Source organism: Chroicocephalus ridibundus, chromosome 9, assembly GCF_963924245.1.
Source record: "Chroicocephalus ridibundus chromosome 9, bChrRid1.1, whole genome shotgun sequence".
NCBI lineage: Eukaryota > Metazoa > Chordata > Aves > Charadriiformes > Laridae > Chroicocephalus > Chroicocephalus ridibundus.
In genome coordinates, this window is record NC_086292.1 from 43,358,113 (window position 1) to 43,385,078 (window position 26,966).

At 41.1% G+C, this 26,966-nt stretch overlaps 1 protein-coding gene across 7 annotated transcripts in view; it reads left to right on the top strand.

Annotated features, from left to right (window-relative positions):
• The first annotated feature begins 1,283 nt into the window (after window positions 1-1,283).
• CHD2 (chromodomain helicase DNA binding protein 2) overlaps window positions 1,284-26,966 on the top strand; it is an 88,182-nt gene continuing 62,499 nt past the window's right edge. For 6 of the 7 annotated variants that reach the window (XM_063345659.1, XM_063345657.1, XM_063345656.1 and 3 more), the window contains exons 1-4: window positions 16,172-16,602; window positions 19,261-19,332; window positions 20,064-20,153; window positions 24,237-24,297. The gene's annotated coding sequence lies outside the window, so the exon portion shown is untranslated. Of the gene's footprint in view, window positions 1,491-10,145; window positions 10,227-16,171; window positions 16,603-19,260; window positions 19,333-20,063; window positions 20,154-24,236; window positions 24,298-26,966 lie in introns of those variants that run through there. The other variant, XM_063345658.1, reaches the window with a different exon arrangement.

Consider the following 26,966-nt stretch of genomic DNA (forward strand, 5'->3'; position numbering starts at 1 on the left):
GGGCTAGGCTTCGCGCACGGCAGCAGTGTTAGCGCTACAGGCATTTCCATGATGTTTCAACCATGGCTTCAGCTCTGGAACAGCTTATTTTATTTGTGTGAGGCTTGACGCTTCCATTAATAACACAGCTTTGTGCTCCTCTGCTAGCAGCCTGCGCTGTCAAGGTCTTTCCCTCCAGCGGCTGCCAAACTGACTGATAACTGCTAAGCACACGAGTCCTCCCCATTAGGTAACGCTGCCGTTTGCTTTCTGCAGCAGCTCCAGGTGCCCTCGGGAGCTGGCCCCCAGGAGGAATGACTGAACATGTTGTTTCGGGGTGTCTGGCTACCACCGGAAACCCGAGAATTGAAAAACTTGGTAGAGGGTGGAACACATGGAGCGTCAGCCTTGATTTTGCTTCATGGAGTATGAAGCCAGAGGGGAATTTTATATGCTTGTAATCTGGCATCCTTCATCGCGCAGGTGAAGGAACCTCACCCAGCCAAGCCCTGGCACAGCTACAGAGGGGACCACCTACCTGGCCCCACTCCTTGGGGGGGGCTCCAGACAACTTGTGGCTTTGAGGCATCTCTCCCTGGGCACTGGCACAGCCCTCCCTGCAGCCCGGTCACCCCGCCATGTTTGTCTCCTAACCACAACCTCTCTGAGGCTTACAGTTTAAAGATGTTGGCTTCCTGCAGTTTCTCTTGAAAATTAGCAATGTTCTCTGCTTTCTGGGCTCCTTTATGGTCCCGTTTCCTCACATCCAGCCTTTCTACCACCTCCTCATCATCATCCCTGCTGCCAATGGCTCTGTTGCTGCCACCCAGCTCAGCTGGTGCCATCTGGGGACCTGCACAGCACTCCCCGCATCCCGGAGAGCCATACGAGAAGGATGGATGGAGCTGGGCATGTTTAGCAGCTTGGCTGTGTGCTGTCTCTCACCTGGAACACGCTTGTCCTTCATCAGTGAAGTCTGCTTTGTATGTTGGGAATGACTGAGCAGATGTTTAGGATGGTGAGTTTCCATATCCCTAGGTCAACTTTTCCCATATGGATAACTCGATGGTTAGAAACAGCGCCTTATCCATCCTACACATTGTTTGGCATTCTGTTCAGTTAACTTTTTGACTTGTCTTATCTGTCCTTGGATATTTATTTTTTTTTTAAAAAAAGTCAACTACTGCCTCTTAGCAATTTCAGAAAACCTTGGTATCTAAAAAAAAGTTTGGCTCTTGAGAAGCAATTGTTAGTAGTAGCCATTTTTCTTTTCAGGTGTGAAAAGCAGAACTTCTGAATTCTTAAATCTTTTCAGGAAGGCAAGCTAATACAGTGGCTGGTGAAGGAGGATCCCTTTCTGAAATACACTTGGCCCTGTGCTGCGTCTGCTATGATGTGCCACCACCACGGCTTGCCTTGGCTTGGGATTTGCTCCTCATAGGAAAAACGCGGTGGATCTGGTCTGCCAGGAGGAGGGTTTGCCTCCCTGGTTGGAGCAGTCAGGAATGTGGGTGAGTCACTGCCTTGTTTGAGGAATGAAACCTTCCTTCCCAGTTTCTTATGCCTTTTTTTGTTTGCTTTTAGAACTGGAGTGTGTTGTTGAAGGTAACTCGTGCTCCTGTGGCTTCTCTGTGGCTCAATCTTAACACCTGGTTTCACATTTTGTATTTCTTTCTTAAAAGCACTCAGAAATCCATAGGATCCGGCAGATTTTATGAGATCAGAGCAGGCAAAACCACTTCTGTCCCCAGCGAACACAGCTCATTTTCAGTACAACCGGTGCAGCAGGGTGTAGTTGTTCTCGCTAATTAAAATAGTGGCGATTTCTAAATACAAAATTAGAACAGTCTTTGAGGACAATTTGTTTCAAGGAGGCAAGAAAAGCAGAGGAGAAGAGAATGTGTAGGAAAGACACAAAAAACACAGCACAATTTTCTAACTTTTCTAGCTTTCAGCTCTTTGATTAAGCTTAGGGGGGGACCTGTGGCCATTTTGTGAATGATTTATCTGATTTCAAAGCTTTTTAATACCTCAAATGATATTACTACCTTTGAAAATAAGGTCCCTACTTTATGTGGATGCTTAAGTATGAGTTTAGGTTCTTTCTTTTATGTTTTGCAGATTGGAAAAAAAGGAGCTATTAAAAGCCTTTTCTTACATTATGCCATTTTTCCTCTACTGCAATTTGACATCTAAAACTGATCTTTTTTTTCCCTTATATAATAGATAGCTTTCATTCTTGAGTTTGGTGTGGGGTTTTTTTGGGGTTGTTTTTTGTTTTGTTTTTTTTTTTTTACATTTCGATGTATGTCTGCCAGATATTCCCCAAAGCTCAGTATTTATATTTATTCCCCAGCAAGCATGTGACTTGTATGACTGCATAATTATATCAAAATGAATTTGGGTTCCTTTTGTTGCAAAATGTTCTTGGGCTACAGATACGATTTGAATGCGTGATAAGCTCTGAGTACTGAGATTACAAGAAAAACTATCTACAAAATCCTACGGATTAAGGTCATGCATGAGATATTTAATTCTCCTTCCTGTGAGGTTTGATTGCAAGATACAGTCTGCTCCCACTGACTTCTTAAAAATGAGAAAGCTTGAAAAATTGACTAGATTCTGTCAAATTTGTTTTGCTGCTAGAGGAGCTGGAGGTGTTGAAGAAATAGGGAACTGTGAGGAAAAGAAGAAGCAGGGACCAGGAGGGTCAAAATCCCTGCTGGCTCACAGCTTGAAAGCAAGGAAAGCCACCAAGATGACTCCCTTTTTTTTTTTTCTGCCAGAATTTGATCCACTATAGAATTAACTCTATCAGAAGGGGCAGCTTTTCCTCTTCTTTGTTGCTGTGATTGCAGCAGTGTTTCAAGGCTGCAGTTGGGACCAAGGCTCCATTTTGCCTGGCCAAAGAATCCGTGTCCTTGCAAGTAAAAGACGCAAAGTGAGGGCAGGAGAAATGTGGAGAGCAGAATGGAGGTCGCGGGGGAAGCTCCTTGGCCCTATAGAAATTCAGTTATAGGTGGGTTTTTTTTTTTCCCCCAGAGGCAGGTATATGATGACACAATATGCCATAGAGCCTTGACTTGACGGAAGGTAAAACTGGGATTGCGCTCTCTGGGCCAGCCAGGCCCTGAAGACCACTGCTCACCTCTAAACCAGGAGCTGAGTTTATTTTAAAGAGATGACCATTCTTCTGCTTGAATTTGCTCTGAGATCACCAGTTCTTTTTTTCCACAAGCTATTGAAAAATCCTCCGATGGGAATAGCTTCCAGTATTACGACATACAAATGGGGTGTATCCTTACGGAGAGCAAACCACGCTGGTTTTAACAGTTAAACATAGATCACCCACATGTGCTCTCTCTCAAAATGACCTGGGGGTGTAACAATTTCGCCCCGTTGCAGACATTATTAGTCTCTTCTGTCCTTCATGCTGCCTGTAACTAGGGCATCGCTGCTGCCTGACTGCATGTCCCAAGGGAGCCGGGTGGTGTTTGTGCAAACCTGATTGGGCTGAGAAAGGGGTGGAGAAATGCAGTTCTCTGCCCAGGATATATTTAGTGAATGCAGCTGTGGGAGGCAACAGGAACAAGAGAGTTCTTGTATTGCCAGAGCTCTGACAGCTCACATGCCTAAGTAACCTCCTGTTTTCTTAGCAATATGTTCGTTCCCCCCCCCCCCATAGCGTTTTTAATTTGAATGTAAAGTTATACTTTAATGGAGCCAGAATTCTTCCTGGAGCTTAAAAGTGAGATGCATTACGGTGCCAGCCTTGCTATAGCCCTTCAGGAGGAGCAGCAGGCACCTTCCATGTGCACTGGACCTTCTCCATGGCATGAAGGGAGATTTGACTTCATCCGTTAGAGAGGCTAGTGGTGAAGGAATATGCCTTTCATGTACACTGCAGCGCTTGCTTGGACTGGAAACAGCCCATCAGCACCAGTACGGCCCCTCCCAAGCAAATAAACTCTGCTTCTTGCTAGGGCTGATGAGCTGGGGTGGAGAGGCTGCTTTTGGTATTCCAGGGCAGTTCGTTGTGCTGTGCAAACTCTGCTGGTCTTCCTGGCATCTCTGAGATTCTCTGTTAAGTCATGGAATAAAAAAAAGAGCACAAAAACTATTTTACAGACGCACCGGGTCAAGTGGGAGCATGTTGCTGTTGCTCTGCATTAGGACTAATTTGTCTGTGCTCCCTGGCCATGTTCAGGCTTGCCCCTGGAGAAAATAGACTAAGGCTGGGAATTCCCCAAGCATTTTCTTACCCGGCTTGCTCAGCAGTGCGCAACAGGCCATGAGCTAGTCTGCCTCAAACATTAAAAGTTTATGACAAATCAAACTGTAGAATATAAAAAGAACTTTTTTTTTTTTGGGGGGGGGGGCGGGTGGGAGTGGGCTGGTCCTGTTCTAATGCAGTTAAGGGGTTAGAAAAACAAGGCTGGTGCAGGGAGACCCAAAGTATGTCTTTGTGTCTGGGCATAGCGCAGGGATGATGGAGATGTATCCATTTAGAGGGAGACAGACTATGCCATGGCATTCTTAGAGCTTGCCCCACCTTATGGTGTTTTTCCATCCCACAGCAGCATGGCTGGGAGATGCTGCAGTGGCACAGCAGTGTGACAGCAGTGACACAGGGCTCCTCTGCCAGGGCAGCACCCTGACCCTTCCCGCCCCACGCTGGGCTGCCTGGCTTTGCCCTTCCTGTGGCAGGGACTTGGACCCACCCGAAATTCCCATCAGAAATGCAGCTCCTGTGGGTGGCTTTCACAGTTCCTCCACAGGCTGGCACAGATCCTGAAACAAATCCAGCTTTTATCCATATTTTTCTATGTAGGGGTTCTGGATATAGCTGTCCCACCTTTGCATGGTGTGACCTGAGAGAATTTTGGCGGTTTATTGAAAATATACTAAAGTGTGTAGTATACCAAAGTGTAAAAAAAGAACAAATCTGCACTGAGCTCGATGCCCTGGGTACCCACGTATTCTCTCCCTAATTCTCACTAAGTCTGTGGCTGAGACTTGAGCTTTTTCAGCAGTTAAATGGTTAACTTCAGGACTAATTGGCTCTGAGGCTCCAGTCCTTTGCAACAGATTATTGGCATGCTGGTAAGAGCAGCTCCCTTCCTTCCCTTCCCCCATCATTATAAAAACATGTACTGTAGCGAGAAACCAAATACCACATGGCGCCCTACACGGAGCCCATCCGTGCTCCAGCTCGGTATTTAGCACAAAAGTCCCTTTATGTTTGGGAAGCGGAGGGAGAAAATTCTGGAAACGCAAGATCGCGGTGATACCGGCTGAATCAGCAGATTTATTTGCACTGACCGGGGCGCTGGAGCCCAGAGCCCGGTGTCCCAGCTCAGCCTGAACCCACTCGCCCCACGCCGGTGGGGATGGGTCCCTGGGTGGTTGCCCAAAGGTGGGAGATGCTGGTCCCTGCACAAGGAGAGCTCTGTGCGCGTCCCCCGTCCTTCCCTGTTTGTCAGGTCACGGCTTTGTGGAGGGCTCCGAAGAGTCCCTGAGGGACTGAATGTAAAGAGAGAAAAATGAAAGCTTTTAAAAGAAAGGAAAAAAAAAAAAAAAGTTGCATTTATGGTTTCCTGCGGGGACGCCTGCGTTTGTAGGCAGCTGTCTACAGAGGCAGTCGCCATTTCGTGAAGCGGCGTTAATGCAGCGGGAGGAGACATGTTGTGTTCGGGGGAGTTTGTATTTTAAGGTTTTTCTCTCTGGTTTTCATTGAGAGGCTTATTCATGCCACCTTCACCCTCTTTCAGTCCAAAGGCTTTCATTTTTAAAGTTAAGCTAACAAAATAATAACAAGAAGTAAGAAAAACAAGGAAAAAGGGGAAAAGTTCTCCTGAGGGGAATCACAACCAGAATCGTGTCTCTCTCCACGAGACTTTAAAAAATTCAGAGGTGTAAGATGGTTCCAAAAACGCCACGAAGCCCCTAGCGAGGATAACCAGGATGATAACACAGCTCACGGAGGCATGGCTGAGGTGTTCAGGGGAAATGTAGTATATTAGGCATGTTTTAAATACAGTGTTTGATTCTAGTATAAAAAGATGGCTGACTGGTCTATGCACACATGCTACCGGCCCTCTTTGACTTGCACAGGCTGACTTGACTTCCAGGTATTGAGATCTTAGTTTTGATCTAAAAAAATCTCAGGCCGCTGCCAGTGCGGCAGAACCGCTCGTTTGATCAAAAGAGAAAAAACTGATTGTGGCAGGAGCAAGGTCAGACTGAATCCTCTTAACTGCAAAACTCGTGGAGAAAGCAACAGCATTTTTGTTAAGGGGCTTTGGTTTTGGAGTTTACTGTCTCCACTCCGGGATCTTTCACTTGCAAAATACATTATAAGGCTCATTTGTTTAACAAGTCGCTGGGAGAGGGAGCATTAATGCTGGCATTTGGGAATACGAGCGATATTGTTGCATTTGATTTTGGTTTCGTGTCATTATTTTCTGGTTTCAGAGTCAGGAAAAGCTGCTCATTTATTTTTCATGTAGCTGTATTTTTATCCTGGCTTCTTAAGGAGGCAGGGCTCACGAAATCGTGCTGTTAGAGGCCTTGAGCTTTTGATCCGATGTTCAGTTTCAACAAATTCTGGTTCTGGTGTTTCTGCGCTTTTGGGGGAGGCTGCAGGTTGTAGAGACAAATTAGTGGTTCTGCGAAAAAGGACTACAAAATGAGTGCAAAGGCTGTTTTTTTTCTGCTTTCCTTGTTGACGGAGCAATCGGCATCTCTGTGCCAGTTGACCGGTCAGTAACGTAGAGCCGAGAGCGACGGCGGGCTCTGTGGGCATGGCGCAGGCGCGGCGATGCTGGGGGGTATGCGGAAGCAGGCCTCCTTGTTTCAGCTGCTCACGAAAGGCTTGATAACTTCTAACCGCGATATTCATATCGAAACTAGGGTTGCAGAAAGGATTAGTCATACTTAAAACCAAGAGAAAGTCCGATTCCGCCATGTTAACTGCAGTTGAATTTTTGCAAGGCCTTTGATCTCCTCGCTCTGGGCCTAGAAGAGCATTTCTTTTTAAAGCCTGTCACCTGCGAAGATTTCTCTGAGATGCTGATTCCTTCGTGACAGAAAAGCAATGTAAAGAAACCTTTTTTGCCACCTCAAGATCGTTATTTTCTTGATTGCCCTTTTATATCCTCCAAGGGTTACATTAAATCTGCAGGTCAAATGTAACTGGAATGCAGCGTGCCCCGACGACCAGCAATATGTGTGGTACAGAGCTCTCGTGGAAACTTCATGTGCATCTTTGGTTTGTTCGTATAAGACTCTGCATTATAATGATAATATAAAGCATAAAATCATATATAAAAATTACTTTTCCAGCATATACTAATATGCCTTTCTGAACCTCTTAATTAGGTTATATTTTCTCCTATGCTTAATTCCATTTTATTATCATCACTTGAGTAGACTTTCTGAGTTTAAATAATTGTTTTTCAACTTCATTTTTTATTCTAATTTTCATTGTCTTTAGTGTGTGTGTATATCTCTATATAAAGATAATCCTTTATTAATCTGATGAAGAGAATAGTTTTCATTCATGCAGCAAAAGTACTGTCCCTGAATATTCATTATCAGCACCTGATATCTTAGCCAGAAGCACAATATATTAATAATTGGAGTTTAAGGAAAAAAAAAAAAAGCCAGTTATTAAAGTCCCAGTGTTTCATTTTTGTTCATGTTATGATTCTAAATTATTCAAGCATTTGACTGTATCTCCTACACATACAATTCATGTTCCCCATGCATTTTTTTCCTTAAAAGCATTCTATGGTCTCCTTTATCTTACATACGACGTCAGTGTTCAAATGTACTCTTTAATACCAACAATGTGTGTGGATTGTTACAATAAAATTTTAGATGGTTCCCTGATTAAATGCATTTTTTTTTTTACGTATTTGCTTCTACTTAAGTCTAACATTCAATCTCTTGATATTCTGTTTCATGGCAAGGTTTTAAAGGTATACTGAAGCAGATGAATAAGAGGTGAAGTACCTAGCACAATTTAATCCATATTATTCCTTTTGCCATTATTAATAAAAATAGGCAAGAATAAGAAATGTTGGGGAAAATACAAAGATTATTGATGCAGATATACCTGCTTATATGTGCTTGCTCTTACTCTTGGAACTCACAGACCTCTGCTTTATGTTCTGGGTTAGTTCATGGCAGTTACATTTTCCAAGTACTGACATACATGTTTGTTCCTAAATTCATTTCATATGCTTCCAAATCCTTAGGACAACATTCCATTTAGACACACCAAGAAAAACCTGGAGTGATTCCACTGACCTAAATGTAATTACTCAGCTCCGAATTAAAGGCACAGGCACGTAACTGAAGACCCATATATTTGGAGTAACAAGAAGAGATCAAAATCCCAGCTTTTGTTATTAATCTAAATGTTTCTAGACCTTAAAACAAGACACATTTGTAGAGAGAGGTAGTAACTTCTTGTGAAATCCGCTATTAAATTTTGAAGCAAGTCGTCTTTTGGGCATACAGAATCTTGTTCAGGTCTTCTGCTGGGTGAAACTGCGATGACAGTTGCAGTCAGATTGTTCAGACAGTGATCAAGTGCTGTGGATGTCTCACCCAAGGTGTCTTGCGTCCCCTTTGCCGCTTTAATTGTACAAAAAGCCATTGACCTAATTTTGCGACAAGACTCTACCAACGGTGTTTTCTTGGGCTGATTACGTTTTTTCACCAGCTCACCTTCTAATACTAAGCTTTGACTAAATATGAAAAAAAAACCCCAAAACATTGTGAATGATTTCAAGCTGAGAGAAGATTATCACCGTTAGTGGCTTGGTCAGAGCGAAGGAGTATTTCTTTCACCATGCAAATCTGTTGCCTGCAACAGTTAAAGCTGCTAAATCTGGAGCTTAGATGGAGGACATGCCTGATGTGCACAAAACCGCTCCAGTCCCTAGGCTGATGAGCGCTCCTAGATGGATAAAGCTCTGGCAGGAGCCAGTTTATAGCGAACTGACTGCAGGAAGAAAATATAAAACCTCACGGGAAACATCCGTCTGACACAGAAGCTATTTCTGTTCAGGTGACATTCTAATCCAAGTGTGTCCCTGATATAGCATCACTACATCAAAAATTGATGGGACTCCACATCTAACAAGTGTTGACAAATACGAAGAAGTTTGTTTTGAGCTACAAAAATGAGGGGTCTTCTCTTTTATGTATATGGTACGTTACAACGGGGTGATTCAGGGCTTCATCAGACTGTCTATAAAATAAAAAAAATATATGCTTATAAGATTTCAGAAAAAAGGCACAGTTTCTTTTCACTGCATGTGGCAATTTGCTGCATAATGCATCATTTTGTCAACTATTATATAGCAATCAATAAAATGCCTTATGGTGCTACCTGCACTCAGGAGACAAGAATGAAGATTGTTATGGAAACAGGCTTGAAACTTGCTTGAAATAAAAATCCCAGTTCTATACTTGCGTTTTTGGAGGCCCGGGTTGTTTTTCTTTTCTTTCTAGAGTAGCTGTAATTCATCTTGTTCGATTTGAGTGAAATTCATCATGTTTGCAAGGCTAGTATGAAGCCCCTGTGCCTCCACGATTTATCAAGAAAGTATATTTGTTGTTATGCTCGTCATCTAAACTTTCCAAAGTATCCACTAGAACTCAGATGGAGAGTTAGTAGAAAATAAAAATTAGAGCTTATAGTTGGGGGGGAGGGGTGTCCTTGATTTTCATGTGTAAATACATATTTGTGCTAAGTCTGTTTTCCTTTTTCTGATTATATTCCTCAAATACTTAAGCAATCAAACTTTACTGGCTCATGTTTGCAGCAAATAAATTTCAAGGATAGACAGATGAATGCCTTCGGAAAATGAACTTTAAATCTGCACAAGGAAGTAATCAAGCTAGAATTTCAAATTATCCGGGTTTAAAAAAACCTCCAAATTATTATTAATTTCATTGCCAAATGTGTTTTTTCCCAGCTACGTTTAAAATCCAAATACTCTGAAGATTTTGCTTAAAAGTTATAAAGTGTTCTCTTCTGACTCTGTACGTACCAATTGTGTGATATATTGGAAAGTGAGAGAACAGTATCTCTGTTTTGAAACGTAAAATTGGGTATGGCTCTCTTAATCTTGCCAATGCTTTTTTTACAGACTCTTGATAAAACAATGACCGCCTCCCAGCTCAGCAGAACACTCCTACGACTCTGCAGACCATATTTTCCAGCTAGAATGGTAAGACAAAGAACACTGTTAGCAGCTTCTACTCTTTAAACAGATTTAAAACCCCACCAATATGTCTAATCCTTGCATGTTTCCAGTCCTGCAAGTATCCAAGCAGCAGGCTTCATCAGTAGGGAGAAATTAAAGTGTGTAAGTCAAGTCACAGAACCTGCCTTTGCTTGCTATAGCTACAGGTATTAAAGTTCCTGGGAAGGTGCACATTACTTTCTTATTTGCTGTCAAAGGTGATTTCAGTAATAAGCGAAGTTGCATCATTCTTTTTCTCGTAAGGAGACATGTAATACCTTGTTAGCACTTACAGAAATTCTAGTGTCCAAGTAGGGACAGGCAAAATGGTCAATCAGTATTTTTTCTACCACGTCCCAGTCCTCTTATAAAAGTTTGTCAAGCCAAGCACAATAGTTTGTTACCTAAAAGCTGACCTGAAAAAAAAAAAAAAACTTCTTACAGGTAGCAGGGGTTAAAAAATGGGGGTAAAGAAACAGATCCGTTGTTCCAAGCTCCAGTGGCTTACTTTAAGAAGCAATTAAACATATTATTAAACAATCACAAACTGTCATAAGATTTCATCAAAATAAGGGCTAGTGTATCTTTCCCGCTTTTCTTATACCTCTAAGACTGCTGTTTAAGGCAATCACTGTATGTTAAATGTTGACCAAATACAGTGTTAAATACCTTGACAGAGGTGGTTACTATTTCTTACAGTTAAGATGGCAACAAGGGATAATTAGAAGATGATCTGTAATAACAACAAAGAACTTCAAGTTTCAAACCTCCTTAGGAAAAGTGAACTTGATTTCTCATGAAAAATATATGTATATTCCTTAGTCAAGTTAATAGAAAGCACAATAATTAATCCTCTCATTAGACAACAGTTACTGGTCTTTTATTTGCCTTATTCTGTACAGGAACTCATGCAAAACTGAAATAGCGAAGTGGGTAAGTTTGGGAACTCTTAGATCCAAAATTTGAGCTCAGGCCACAAGATCATGTGTACAGGAACAATACTGATTCTTTGATGCACTGTGACCAACAAGTTAAAAATTTGCTTAGGAAAGACAGCTAAGATATTGGTTCCATTTCTCAATTCCATTACGTCCTTATAGTTTTTATTGATAGCTTATTTTTCTTTGGAAACAGGAATAAAAAGAGCTGAATCTTGGTTAAAATTGCTTCATTTTGAATAAATTGAAAAAGCACTGGAGTTTGGCTTAGCAGACTGAAAGATTTTTTTTTCTTTACCATATGTTTATGACACTGATAGGAATTTGTTTCTAATTACTCTTGGTAATAAACCTTTTTCTTGCTGCTCGCAAGGTTCATCGTTCTAAACGCGAGCACCGAAAAAGTGCTAGCAAAACCACCATATTAACATAATCTTAGTTTTCAGTGTTAAATCCTAGAAACAAAAAGGGCGTATGTAAAAGTTCTCTCTGTGTGTGTGGATGTGTTTGCAATTATTCATTACAGGCTGGAACAAAAGTCTGGATTTGAATTCCAGATCCAGCCCCGGAGCAGAATGAATAGCATGAGCTGATTGCTAGAATTGGGTTTTACCCTTGCTGCTGCTGTTGCTACTGCTTGTTTTGTGACAGCAGCATAAACCTTTAGCCAGGATCAATATACCATAATCATCCTCACCCGTCACACAGGGAAGTTGGTTCCATGCTTAGAAGAACTTTGTCTTTATTTGCATTTCTGTCTGTTGCTGTTATTCCGTGTCACGGCTGTGAGAAGCCCACAGATGCGAGCGGCGCAGGCATAGCCGGACTCTTGAAGCATCTGGGCACGTTGCTCAAAAATCCCAGGTTTTCAGCAGTGTGATAGAAGGTAATTTCTATCTGCCTGCACAATGACTTGATTTTAATAGTGAATTACTGAGGAAGGAAACAGAAGGGGAAAAAAAATAAAATAAAAGATTGTTTTAGTAACATGTTACAGGTTACATACAAAAATAGAAAATAGGACTTTATTCAGGACAATGACAATTTCTGTGAACATCCAGTTTGGAGGAAGTTAAATGCCTGCCACAAAACAGCTTGCTGTGTTCAAAGGGCATTTGATATCCTGTTTGCGTATTCTCTATCGAAATAATCCAAACTATTATGTTTGGCTTCAGGCCTAGAAAATTATTATTGATTTCTCCCGAACAGTGATAGAATTTTGGTTGAAAAAAAGTTTGGTGACATCGCACATCTCTCAATCTTGTTTAGACTCTGGCTTTTCACTTCAAAAGGCAGATACAATACTTAACCATTTTGTCAAATACGGGTGTTAGATCTCTCCCTCTCCATTATATTTGTGTCACCAAAGAGCTATATGCTACATTTGCACCTTGTGTATCACAAAGAACGAGCTGCTTCACCAATCTTTTGGTATCCTCTGGTACAGAGGGCATGTTGGGGTCGGCAGGGAAGGGACACCGTCCTGTGAAACTACAGTGTGCTTTTGCGTGTCGTCCCTAAGGGATAATAACAATCTTCACGGGAGCTGGGGAGAAGGAAAAAAGGTTGTAGGAGAAAATAGTTGGAGTAAGTATCAGAAAGTGAGGTTGTGTGTATCTGGAATGCTAGCTGCAGATGCAGTCTCAGAAAATAGTTCCCAAATTAGTAATGGAAACGTTAAGTTGTCTCGTTATTATCAGACATGTAGTTCATAAAACATGGCTGAAGTATTTGGTCTAATGATACACAAAGCAAGGAAACGTGTTCTCTAAAATAGAAGAAATAAACGGTATGGAGGAATTTGCAGTTGTGTAGAAATGCTGAACTTAGACGGAAAAAAACAGGGGTAACCACAGAGGCAGTAGAAATGAGAATTTTGTGTTTACACAAAACTGACCATGGGCGATAAAGAAGTGAAAAAGGAGACCGGCACTATTCTACTGTTTAATTAGGAAAAAAGAATGCAAACAGATAGACTGTTACTGGTACATGAACAGCAAAGTTGTCTGACAAGTACTGCAGGTCTGGAGAGAGTGATACTTACGTTCATGTACATGTAACTCACTTGAAGCCAAGAAACAGGGGAGGTAATGGATACCAGTGTAAGCTTTTTTGGAGCTGCTTTAGGCCTTGGTGGCCAGGAAGCAAAAGAGCAGTACTGAATATATTTAATAAGGATATTAGACTTCCAGTAATTTTTCGGTTACACGTAACAGCAATACAGAAAGTGATTTCCAAAACCGCTTCTGTCTGTTAATGTATATTTTTTTAAAAGAGGAACAGTCTATTGTGTTAGATTCGGGTATAGTTAGAGAAAATCAGATAACAGTTTGAGCATACAGGTTAGGTCTTGTTCAATTACAATCTTAAACTCTTCTGCCTGGAACTACAGTACTCTTAAAAAGTGCAATTATGATCTCTTTTCTCCCTTTCATGTGGTTATTGCAAGTGATCACACTTTATATATCTTTCTAGAAATGTACTTGGATTCTGGGAAGAAACAATCGAAAAGCTGGAAATTGTACACTGAACTTCTCATCTTGATCCTTACTGTGAAGTCATACCTTGCAGCGTCGGCTGAAAATGCCTGCATGAGTAGAAGTGCTTTTGCTGTGCCCTACTTTTATCTAGTTCCCGCCTTATCCTTGGCTGCCTTTCCCCTTTCTTCACCATTGGTTGTTTTCCAAGGAGGACAGTATCTGGGTTCTGTCCATGCAAACACCTTTACATGCAGTTACGCATGAGTAGCTCCAGTGAGAGCAAGAGGATTAGCCTTTGCAAGAATCTGAATGGGAATGAAGTTGCAGAACAGGCTTCCTGCTCTGCATAGTCTCCATAGACCAGAAGTTCAATTCTTTTTCTTGTGGGGGTGGGGAAAAAAGGCCTTTTGCCCTCTTCCTGTGAGAAGCAGTATCTGCTCTTTTGCTCCACCATTGATTCCTTGGATGGAGAGTCCCATGCTGCGGTACCTTTATGTGGGCCACCGCATGTGGGCCACCATTCCTTCTTTGAAGATGGTAACCACCTTATCACCACTCTCTACAAGCCAGTAGATTTGTGTGTTCCTCCCCTGCTATGCTATACAGGGAGGTCAGCTTTTCTCTGTATTTTTAAAGGAAATACATCTCTTGACTTAAAATCATTTCTCCTCAGGGACATAAGTGAGCAGTTCTTTTCAGCTGACCAGCTACTTCTGGCTTTTCCAGGACCCAGCTCAGGAGATCGCTGCTAAAGTCCAACTGCATGATTTCAAGTGCCGGACTAGCTCCTGAGACCTTCCACAATCATTTTAAGCATTGTTGGTTTAATTGCTGCCATAACTACCCACGTTATTAGTATAAAAAAGGAAGAATAGGACTCCTTTCTCTCTGCTTTTAATGGAGTAAGCCATGCAAATAAAAGGAGGAGACAGGCATGCATATCATTCAAACTGACTGCTGAAGTATGTAAATATTAATTATGCTGTTCTGTCAGGCTTGCTGGGTGTGCCTCTTGCAGAGGAACATCATAACCAACTGTATGGGGACAGGCGTTTGTGACAGTGACCAAGAATGTGGGGGATGCCCCTCTATTGTGCTGATATCTGAAGTGGTTTCCATGGCAGTAGTCAAAATAGGAGGCAGCGTCCTGGTGAGGTTGGCATACGAGACAGTTTCTATGGTGTTGGCTAAAAAAAGTGCGATACCTAGTTTTATTTGCGTGTCTGTCGTGTTTTTGAGAGGTACGAATGAGGGCTGGGATTGCTGTTGCAGGTGGGCAATGCGAGTGCTCTGGCTCTTTCCACCGGCGGGGCTTAGGAGCGGGTTCAGGGTGTACAGTGACGGAGGCCCAGGGCAGTTGGCTGTACTTTGGTCAAGAGAGCAAAGGTTTTTGTGGCACCTCTGTCTGTGGTGAGGTGGAGCCGGTGCCCAGCCCTGGTGCTGGGTGGGCTGTGCCAGGGCCCAGGCCAGGCTGCCGCCTATAGAATCATAGAACAGTTTGGGCTGGAATGGACCTCTAAAGGTCACCTAGTCCAACACCCTGCAACGAGCAGGGACATCTTCCACTAGATCAGGTTGCTCAGAGCCCCGTCCAGCCTGACCTTGAATATTTCCAGGGGTGGGGCATCTACCACTTCTCTGGGCAACCTGGGTCAGTGTTTCACCACCCTCAGTTGTAAAAAGTTTCTTCCTTCTATCTAGTCTAAATCTTCCCTCTTTTAGTTTAAAACCATTACCCCGTGTCCTATCACAACAGGCCCTGCTAAAGGGCTAATGAATCATAGAATTATCGAATGGTTTATGTTGGAAGGGACCTTAAAGATCACCTAGTTCCAACCCCCCTGCCATGGGGCAGGGACACAGGTTGCTCAAAGCCCCATCCAGCCTGGCCTTGAGAACTGAGGTCTTTCTGCAGGAATGGCAGATAGGGAACTGGGTCGTTAGGCGAGGGGTGTTTACAGGCCAAGTTAGGGGGGTGAGCCCCTGTGTAGGTCGGTGCAGGTTGGCGAGGGGCGCCTTGGGCGCCTTGGGCAGGCTGAGGTCTGAAGAGACATCTGAAGCGTGGGCTAGGAGAGAAGGCGGTGCTCAGATCAAGCAGGTCACGGCTGCGATGATGCGGGGTGGAGCCGGGGACGCGCCGGACAGGTGGGGCTGGGGAGCGGGTGGCAGCAGGGCCCAGGGCTGCCGGCGGGGCGGGCGCTCCGAGCCGGCTCCCTGCCGCCCTCCTCCCCCTGAGGGGAGGCTTGTGCGGACGGGGCACGAGCCCGCGGTGGGCGGGGTGTGGGGCGCGAAGAGTCGGGCGGAAGCCAATAGGAGCGCCGAGGTGGGGGAGCGGCGGCGAGGGCGACCAATGGAGGCGATGCGCGCGCTCGGACTGTGGCGGGGCGGTCGCGTCGCAGCCAATGGAGGAGCGGCGCGCGGCGCGCGCGCGCAGCCGAGGGCGGGGCGGGGCGGAGGGGTGGAGGGGGGGCAGGGGCGCGGGCCCGCCCCTTCCTCGCCGCAGTGAGTAGTGAGCGGGCGGCCATGTTGTGGGGGGGGGGAGGGGAGGAAGGAGTTGAGAGGAGACGGGAGAGAGTCTCTCACACATACGGCACAAGATGGCCGGGGAAGCAGCCGCAGCTGCGGACGGGCTCCCGGGCGCTGTCCCCGCCGCTCGGAGCGGGGAGGTCCGGCGAGCCGCCCTTGGGTGCCGGTCTCGGCGACCAAGTCGGGCCCAGCGCTCTGAGGGGGGTTGCGGGACGACGGAGGAGGGCGGCGAGCCGGGCTGCCTTGCCGGGGCTGCCGACGAGCGGAGGGCAATGGCGCCGGGCTGCGGAGCTCTGCCCGCGCCTCTCCCTCGCCGGGCGGGCGCGGGGCTGCCCTTCACCGCGGGCAGGGCGAGGAGGGGAGCAGCGCCCCGTTCTCAGGGCCCCCGGTGCCTGCCGACGGGCTGCTCTTCGCCGGGTAAGTGCTTGAGTCTCTTCGCTTCTCATTGTCCTTTGTCCTTGGGAGGAAAAACAAAATGTCCTTGGAGCCGGGAGGGGGAGGGGGCGCCTGCCTCTCCCTGCCCCCCCCCCCCCGCCTTTCCCTGAGGGGAGCCGTGGGAACCCCCGCTTGTCTCCGTGACCCTTTTTTGGGGGGAGCCTCGCAGTTTCGGGGGGGAACGGCGGGAGAAGGGGTGCCGCAGAGGGAGCCCGGCTCGGCGACCGCCCCGCTGACACTCGGCGGCTGCCGGGCTGCAGAGCGCTTCCCCCCCCGCCTCCGCGGCTCCTGCAGCACCGAGCACCCCGTCCCCCATTGCAGCAGGGAGGACGGGGGGGCAGCTGCAGACGGGTCCCCCAATGCAGCAGTGGGGAGAGGGGGGGCTGCAGACTTGTTCCCCTCCAGTGCAGCGTGGAAGGGGGGCATCTGCAAACCAGCTTGTAACTCCAATGCAGCAGTAAAGGGGGGGGGGAGAGGTGAAGGCTGGACTACATCATCAGTTAAATGTTTAGCCCCAAGCCCATGTCTGTTTAAAGAGCATTTGTTGCCCATTGCTGCTCAGAAGGGGATATGTTTTCGTAGTTTGTAAGAACAAAGACGCCATGTCCTTTTCTCTTAAAAATAAAACTTGGTGGTTTTTTTGTGGGGTGTTGGCTTTTAACTCTTTCTAAACCAGTAGGAAAAAAACAGGCTGCGGATAAGACAGCTTAGTACTTTACTGAAACAATAGGTAGAAATTTACTTCACTCGAAAAACAGCAGTTCAGGTGCAGAACTTTAAAGCAAACTCTTAAGAATTACGTGCAAGATGATTTTGCAATTAAAACGGCAGTACAAAAACTTACAAGCTTAAAAAAAACAAAGCTCGGTCATGCCAAGTCTACAGTTTAAAGTTGGCAAAATACTACAGTTGTGATTTAGACGACACTACGAGAAGAAAAGGTAGTTACTTAAGTATGAATTACATGCTAAGGAAACGAATGAGTTTCTGTGTGACATTAAAAGCTTTTAAAAAACATTTATTAGGTGTCAGTTTTGGTTTTAGTATTCAGTTTATGTATTTTTCAGGGAGCTTGCAGTAATTTCTGTTTATGTAGCTTTTTTATCGTTGTTTCGATGGTTAATAATTTAGAAGTTGTACAACACCTATTGCAAGACTTTCTAAAAATGCAAGTTTAAATGGAATGCCTGATGTTTGTTATGCGTTGGCTCGCATTCGGCAATTACCAATTTAAGGATAAAATGGTAATTCCAAATGCATAAAAAGTCACTGTAGTAGAGAAAGATGTAAATATATGAAGAACTTTAGTTTTAATTGGAGATTGTGTATAGCCACATTTGTTGAATTTATCTGGTATACACTTGTACAGGATTATAAAACTCCGTGCAGGTTTTAAATATTGCAATTGGAGGTAAATCTATATTTTTCTGGTACTTCCTCTGCAAATACGAATCCGTCATTACAACAATGAAAGTTGGTTTTTTTTTTGAAATATAAAAACAAGTTTCAGTGACTGTTGGACTTCTATCACCTTTATGCAGAGTGTTCGGTATTTTTATTTTTGATTTGGATTATGGTGGTTTTATAACCCCAGCAACAGTTCTGCAGTGTAGAACAGGTTCTGACATACACACTTTGCTGAAAAGAAAGTTCTAGCTTTAGGTGGGTGTCTGCTGAATTTTTCTTTTTTATATATATATATTAGGGGATAATTTTTAAAATAGCTTTGACTTGTTTCTTTCAGCTACTGAAAATAAAATAGCAGCTAAATGTCTCTGAAAGTAAATTGCTCTTAATTCTTAATGTAGTTTATTAAATGATTTTGTGGTTTTATATATATAGGGTATACAAATTTTAATTTGTATCTAGATATCTTTTAAGGTAACATTAAAATGTTATTTTAATTTACCCACGTATTTACAGGATGATTCCAAACTTCTAGAGTATGAAATAGTGGTGATAAATATAACTGCTGCAAAATAAAATATTAAGCCTTTTCACAAAAGGCGAGAAAAGTTGGTTAAAGGTAGTGCAGATATGGTGTTCCTTGTGTTAAAGAGCATAGTTTAGGATCTGATTAAAGGTTAAAGAAGTTGAAGGACAAAGAAGATAATCTTTTTTGGGGAGATCAAGAAACTTATGACTTAAAATTCAGAGATGATGATGACAGAAGCCATTTTAAAATTACTTTGCTATCACTAGAGGTTATATTTAATTTTGCATAGGCTACTTCTAAAGACTTTCATGTGGACAAAAAAAAAGTAGAAGGACCGACAGGTATTGTGTGATAAATTACTCAGTAAAAAATTATATCTTAAATTGGCTAGACATTTGATCTTTAAGTCATTCAAAATTAAAGTAATGGGAGACAGAAGAGCAGATTGCAGTTATTCATGCAAAAATATAGACCATGCATGTTATATGTCAGTCACTCTTCATCTCAGTGTTTTTCTTCAGCCAAGTATGTACAGCCACCCGTACTTTTATTTTTAGAGTTGAGTTCTAAAGATACAGTTACTGCTATCATAAGTTTTTCCTAACCTAATAATTACCTAAAGATCAATAAATTTCAAGTGTCTGACTTGTTTTGCTTTTCTAAAGCAAAATGCTGAAAATTTCCATACTTTTTATTTTTTTTAGGTAGAATTCCATGAACAATACCTTATTTCCTGACTGGCTTCCAGAAGAATCGTTCATACCTTATTTTCTTAGGTAAGAGTGGTTGTAACTTATGGTAGTATGTTAATTTTCTCATTATTTTTTTTCATCTTGGGATTTGTCTTTTTGCTACTGTGCAGACGGGAAGAAGAAAAATCTCATTTTTAAATTGAAGGGGAGACATTTTGTAAATTATCTGTACTCTTTAAAAGCCTTGTTTTGCAGATATGGGTAGACTGTCTTAGAATAATGTGATCTTTATGCTGCTACTTCTGTATAAATTTTAGTTTAATAAAGTTATTTAATAAGTGGATTGTTATTTTTTTATATATGTATACACATACACGTGCATTATATTTGTTGGGAAATGACAGTATTTTCATATAAACCCAGAAGTTCTGTGTGTCCCATTTTACCAGTGAAAACATGCATTGAACTTTAAAAATTGTTTGTTTTTTGTACTTAATGAGTTTGTAGCATTAACGCTTGGGAATATTGTAGAATTTGTATATGATAGTAATAACCCTAGACTTCAGGTATTCATACAGAAGGAAATTTTTGGGGCCTGTTTCTCATTTTTGAAGACCTGAATGCTAATGCTTGTTAAGGATAGAATATTACATTCTTGTTCTGTAGGTAAAATTTTTATTAATTGTAAGACACCTTACGTGTTTTGAAAAAGTTCACATCAGTCAAGAACTGTAGGTAAAATCTGTATGTACCTTTTGTTTTCATACAACCATGGTTTTGTGTTGTGTTTTTTTTCTTTTTTTTTTTCTTTAAAGGCTATTACTGGATATTGTTCTCACTTCCAAAGAGTCAGATGGCTCGTTGGGTGAAAGACCTTGAGCAGATTTCTGTACTGTGCATACCAGGTATGTTATACTGTGTTAGTTTTGTTGTTGATTTTTTTAAATTATCCTGGAAGTAATTTTTTTTATCGAAATAAACATTGAACATTTAAGCTACAATGTGTATTATCCTGTTGAATTCTCTTTCAAGTTTTAGTGCATTTGAAAACTGTTAGTATGTACTAAATACAGTAATGTTAATGTTTCCTTACGCATCTTGTAAGATTTTTATCGTCGCTCATAAATAAGACTTTTTTAAAAAATCCGAAATGATCATGTCAGCACGTTGTAAAATAAAGCTGTGCTTGTGAGAATTGCCATCTCTACTAAGGACATTCAGTCTAATCAAACTTCAGAAATTCTTTTCCTTCAGTTGAAGATACTGGTTCACTAGCAGGTGACGTTCATAAGCTTTTCCTTTCCAATAAATTGTTTCTATACAATAAACTTCAAAATTCTTTTTTCAGTGTAAATTTTACTCTTAAAAGCCTAAACCTGCACCCAGTCGTTACGAAGTATCTTGCTGTCCTTCTTGCGGTATAAACAAATCAGCTTTCTAATGTTTGGGTTGGTTTTTTTTACACTTTAATGTACTGCATTTAGAGACAGAGTAACATGTTACATTTGAATCCTGCTTTCACCACTGTGTAATTAAAAGGTGGGAATCTTCTTTGCCTATCTTAACTGGTTCCTTTTCACAGCTTACCATGCTAACGTACTTCAGTACATATTCAGGGCCTCCAAGTGTAAGCCATCTTCATGAAGACACGTGTATCAAGATTCTCAAAAATCTCTTGATAATTTGCCTTTAAAATCATGATAACTTAAGAATACAGATCTTATGAACCCCTACCTGAGTGCAGCTGTTCTCGTTGTCTTGGAGGAAGGTTTCAGCCTGTTCATATAAGAGAAGTCATATACCGATTTTTGCATAAGCTTTTTAAAATGTCTCTTTAGATTGTAGTAAACCTGTACTTGCAATAAGTCACTGCTAATATGCAAGACAATTCAAATAATATTTATAGATAATAGATGTGTACCATACAGCATGGACAACATGCAACAAAATGGCTAATGAACAAGGTTGTTAGGTATGTTCTAGAACTTCATTGTGTAACTGTCTGATGTGAAGTTTGAGAACGAGAAGTTTGTGTTAGAAGTGACCTGGTACCTTGAGAAGGACAGCAGAACATATATGGAATACCACATGAATTTTCAATTTAGAGGGTCAAAATCTTCAAGTCTTGCAGTCTATTACGATAAAGGCAAGACTAGCCTGATTCACATAAAAGTCTGATAGTAATGATGGGATTGAACTTGTCAAACTCAAGATTTGTATTCCTGATGTTAAATCCTTAAATTTCTAAAGCTGCAACTTTTAATTGACCTGCTCTTTAAAAAAATAAAAAAAATATAAAAAAGACAGTGCTCGAGCAGGGTCCTCTTGAATGGCCTGAGCATTTTATGACGAATATGAAATTGAGCAGTGTGATCTTAGGTATTTCCTGTATCATAATGATGTTTGTGCTGAATAGATATTATAATAAAAACATTTAAATGTCCCTTGTTACTTTTGTGAGCTCTTTGGAGCTACCTTTTCTTGTAAGAACAGCGTGTTTTCATCTAGTAAATGGCAACTTGATCTTTAGGCTAGGTAGACCTCAGTAGGCTAGATGCACACTTCTGGGGACTTGAGAAAAATTTTAGTTCATGACCATCCTACAGCATACTAATGAGGATTGATGAGGTCAGAAGAATGCTCTCTGGTTGAGTCTTTTTTTGGCAGAGGAAGCTGTTCCTCTGTGGTGATAAAAAGCCATACTAAGTATTCTCATAGAATTAATTTGTAGCATTGACAGTTTATGTGGGAAAAACATTGGTGTGGTGATATATATCATCTTTACAGAAATCCTTCATTAATTTATCCTGAGAAAGAATGTGGTGTCAGGTAAATAGCTTTAAAGCATCTGGCCTCACCTCATGCTGTAAAAGGAGATACACTTTCCTCATTCTTAGAGCTAGAATTGCCAATCTTTTGGTAAAGGAGTCATGGACATACAATGCAAGGCATGTTTTATGTGGTATAGGCTGTACTGTACTTGTGAGACCTCATTCTACGATTTAAAAATAAATATAAGCCACAACTATAAGATTAACTAAAAGGAATAAAAAGTAAATCTATGTTTATTTTTAAGTTGGGGATGGATTTTTTTAATCACGCAAGTTACAACAACTACTGTGAGTAGTTTGATTAAAAGATTTTTAGTTTGACATTTATTTAAAAAAATGTTAAATAGGAAATACAGGTGTTAATCTGAAAGGCTAATTTTTTTCAGCTGAAACTTGTATTTATTAGCTTTATAGTTTGTGGCTTTTGGCATAAGCCTTCAGCTTTTGTGATGCATAGTATATTTCAGGAATTAATGTGTTTTGGATATTAAAATTTGAAAACTCAAAATACAGTGGTATATTTTATAAAGGTGGAAAAATGATCGCTCACGTGATCATACGAATGAAATGTAATACGTTATTAAATCTTGGTTCTGTTTTTGCAAAACTCATTGTTTGGTTCATCCGTTCACTTAAGAGTAGAGAACTCTTACTACTACTGAGTGGTACCACCCTGACAAATATTAGATTCCTTTTGCAAAATTTTGCTGAGGTAAGAACACACTCTGGTTGAGTCTTAATAACTTTTTCCGTAGAGGAAGCTATTCCTCTGTGGTAATATAAAGCCATATTAAGTATCCTCATTAAAGCTTCTATGAAATTACCATACCTGGATGTTAACTATAAAATTAAAGAAAACAGGAACTGCCTTGAATGCAGAGTATGTATGTTTAGCTGTGCCATAAATTATTAAAAATAAGTTCAGAGCTGTAAGTTGAAAATCTCTCAATTGTTAACTTTACCTAGGCTTTTTGTATTAAATTGTAGTTTCTCAGTGGCACTTTTTTGAGTGGAACGGCACCTAAATGACAAAAGAAGATTTAAAGGGCATAAGTAAACGTCTTTGCCCTGTTCATGGCTTGCGCTTTGTATGACTGATAGATGCCTCTTGGATGATCAAAGTCCAGCAACCATGTTGTGTTTCTTCTGCCAAGTGCCTATCCACCATTTTAGAAGTACATCAGTCTTGTGCTTCCATTTAATAGTAGCTGTTGGATCACATTTTAAATGCTTGTTTTCAACCTCTAAATTTCATGTTCATTTGGATATTCTGCATGTTTGTGCCAGTTTCCTATAATTTTTTATCATTTCCCCTTTCTAAAGGGATTTTTTTCCATATTAATCATTTCAAGTAAATTGCATCAACAAAGAAATTACAATTCTGTTCATCACAGCTTGCTTTCGTTTCCACATCTGAGTAGCTATCAATTTGAAGAGGAGAACTGAGAAGAGTGTAGAAAATTATGCACAGTATATCACTGAATAGATCCATTAATTTTTATGTATTTGAGGCTATATTCTAATATAAGTAGATTCTGAGAGATCATGAGATCTCTTTGCTTGTACAGGTTAGGTGGATAACTTGTATGCCTCTTGATAGTGGAGGATGTGGATTGCCAATAAGTATTTTTAAAGTTGAGTTTTCAAATTTGGGCCTTGTCCATATAGAGATAACTTTGGGATACAGAGAAGAGAACTTGTTCCGTGTCAGCGTGTTAAATAATGCCACTGCATCTAGCTGATATCACCTCTTAGTAAAATGAGTATTTTAATTGTTTTTATGTGAAGGGCAGATCAGTTCGTTTCGGCATACTTCCATGTGATGCCCAATTTTCTTTTTCAAAAATTGCAAGAAGGATTTTCTTCTTGTTGTTGCTTTGTTTCTTAAGGGATTTGCATATAAGACTGGGTCTGAATTTCTTGGGTGGTTTGCACAGGTTCTTTGTTAACAGGTTGCCTAGTTCAAATTTTTTATAAAAATGTCTTTTGTGCTATATGCTGTGATGTGCTGGGGATGTTTATTTTATTTGGGATAGGAATTTTGTAATAGTCTTAGGCTAGTGCTCTGGTCTTCTAGGCCCTTAAGTTGTTCTCTTTTTTTTTTCATTTTTTAATTTTCTTTTAATTCAAGTATTTAATATATCATTTTCCCTACAGATGTGTTGAGGAATTGATTTACTCACTGTAAGCAAAATAACTGCTCTTGATTGAAGCACTGGTAAGTTGTTATTCTGAGTAACGTTTACTTTTTAGCTTTTAAAAAAAACCCAGTGAACACACGTGGCTATAATGTGGCTATAATGTTTAACTTGCTGAAGTTTTTGACAGAATACATCCTGAAATTCCTTAAAGTTTGTCTGTGTGCACGTATGTGTTTCTAGAAGGCTTAGTTAGAAGGACCACAGGAGCATTCTTGCTGGGCTCTTGGGAAGTGAAGCTATACTTGGATAGTTCTCACAACCTGTCTCAATGGAGAACAGCTTTCATATCTAATTGTAGTTCTTTGGTCTTCTGCTTCTGTGATTTAACTCCTTATTTTGTTGAGAAGTATTTGCTCATTCAGAATGCTTTGGTACACAAATGTCTGTCTCTACTAAGTACTACACACAATTTGGATAACATGGTGTGGAAAGTATCATAGCAGGAAGAATATGTCTTACAAGCATCTTGTGTTGTCCTTTTACACTTCTGACAGGATCAGTGAGGGTCTTTGAGCAGATAGTTACTGTTTTCTGTTCTATGTTCTGGTTCTGTTCTTCATTCATACCATTTTCTGCAAAGCTGAACCTTTATGTAATGCTGATACAGTTTTCTGTATTAAACTGCTAGCTGTTAGACTTCATCTAGGAACCATTCACCATATAGTCAAAATACAAAATTGGCGGGGTTGAGTAGAAAAACACATTCAGTTTTATATTGGATGAATATGGGGATAGGATTTTCTCCAGTTTCCTTTACTGAAAGGAATTTGGTCTTGATGACCTTTTGCTGTCTCTAGCACATTCTGTGGCTCTCTTGGGAGTTGTCGCTGGAAAGACCCAAGTCCTTTTGTCTTCTTGTCTGATTAAAATTCAGACTCTTTGATTCTACAGTTTTAATTAGGGCATCCATTGCATTTTGTGTATGTGAATCAGTTTTTTTAGTGGGAAGCTCTATTCCTGTAGAACTACGCTTCAGAATATATGCTTTTCTTTAAAGGAGACAGTTTCTTGGAGACAGTTCTTTCAGTATGACATGCTACCTGATTGAGTAATGCTTTCCTTACACTGTAGACAGCTTGAGAAAATGTTCCAAGAAGGAAATATTCTCTTGTTTCGGTGAAGAGATGATAGTGATTTTTAACTGTCCAATGGCTACGTATGGTAGCAGAGACCATCTATGCTGCCTCAGTCGCTAGAAAAGCGGCTACTCCCAAAGTCCCCTGCTTTCTTCTCATCTACTCACGTGATGTGGAGACTAATGTAGAACTCTTTGAAAAGGAAAAAGAGTGTATGTGGGGGCTAAGGTATAAGTCTTGCTAGGCTATATTATCCTGGCCTTGTGCTGCTTTTAGGTACATTTAATTTTGAACCAATTTTATCACTGAGTTTTCACTCCTGAAGCAAAACAGTAGAATTCATGAACTTTAAGGAATTGCATTCTTATTGTGCGTACTTGTGCTCAGTTTTGATGATCTTTGATTAGTGTTTTATCTCTTCTGCTGCTGTGTTCTGTAAATTTTACTACTTTGTTCTTTCAGAAGTCTTAAACTAATTATCACACTGTAGGTATGTGTAGAACAGCATATTTCTCACTATGTTAGAAGTAAATGTTACTCCTTCCAACTCTTCCTCAAAACTCTTCTTGTGCTGTCCACTGTTGCCTTTTTTCCCCAGTCACTGGCTATAATCTCTAAACATGTGACTCATGTTCCATTTTTATATTAATCTTCATCTGTTTCCTGCATCTTTCTGTGTGCATTTTTCTGTTTCCTCTCATTGGATTGTAAAGCAGTTGTCAGATCTGGTTTCTTGGGCAGGAATTTGTCTTTTCAGTTACACACTGAGTAATTCTCCCATCCTCTTGCGGTTTATAATCCTTGCCCAAAGGAAGGGGTGAATGTGAAACTCTTAATTGACTTAGAAACAGTTGTCTTCAAAAGAAGTTGGCTTCAAAATGCCTTTGTAAAAACATCCAAATGTATGGATCTTGAAAAGATCCAGTATTACCCTCTGGTAAACATAAATAATGTTTAGTTGAAACACTGATTTTTAATTATCTTTTTTTAATAGAAGGGGGTGAAATATTTGAAAACACCAGGAGCTTTGTTGAAGTTGGCATACTTTGCTTAATGCAATAAAATTTATTATTTAAAAAATAATATCCACAAAAAACAATGGATCTGTGAATAAAGTCACATCTTACCTGAAATTAATCTCTAAATCTGAGAAACTTGGCAAACAGCCTTTGTTAGCTAAAAATACCTGATCCTACATGAGTTGTGCTTTTACTGCTGTGCCTGCTGAACATCTAGTAGTGGTAAAAGTGGACTTAGGACTGTCCAGAGTACTTAGTTACTTTTAACGATTGGACAGAACATCATTATGGACTTTAGAAGTCAATAAAGGGCACGTCTGCTTTTCCCTGTAGTGTCAAAGTTACCGACATGTGTCTTTGAAAATGAAAATCTTGCTTTAATGAACTTTGAAGTGTAGAACTTCAGGTTTGGTTTGCTCAAAACGTCATTCTGTCCATTCAGCTCCCTCTGTTGGAGTGAATTCCCCTTAATAGCAGTAAGTTTTAAGTTCAAACCTCAGTGTGAGGGATTTCACTCTGGAAAACTTTGTGTCTTGGTGTCTTGCGCCCTTGCGGTGATGCATGGACATTCTGCGTGTTACTGACCTTCAG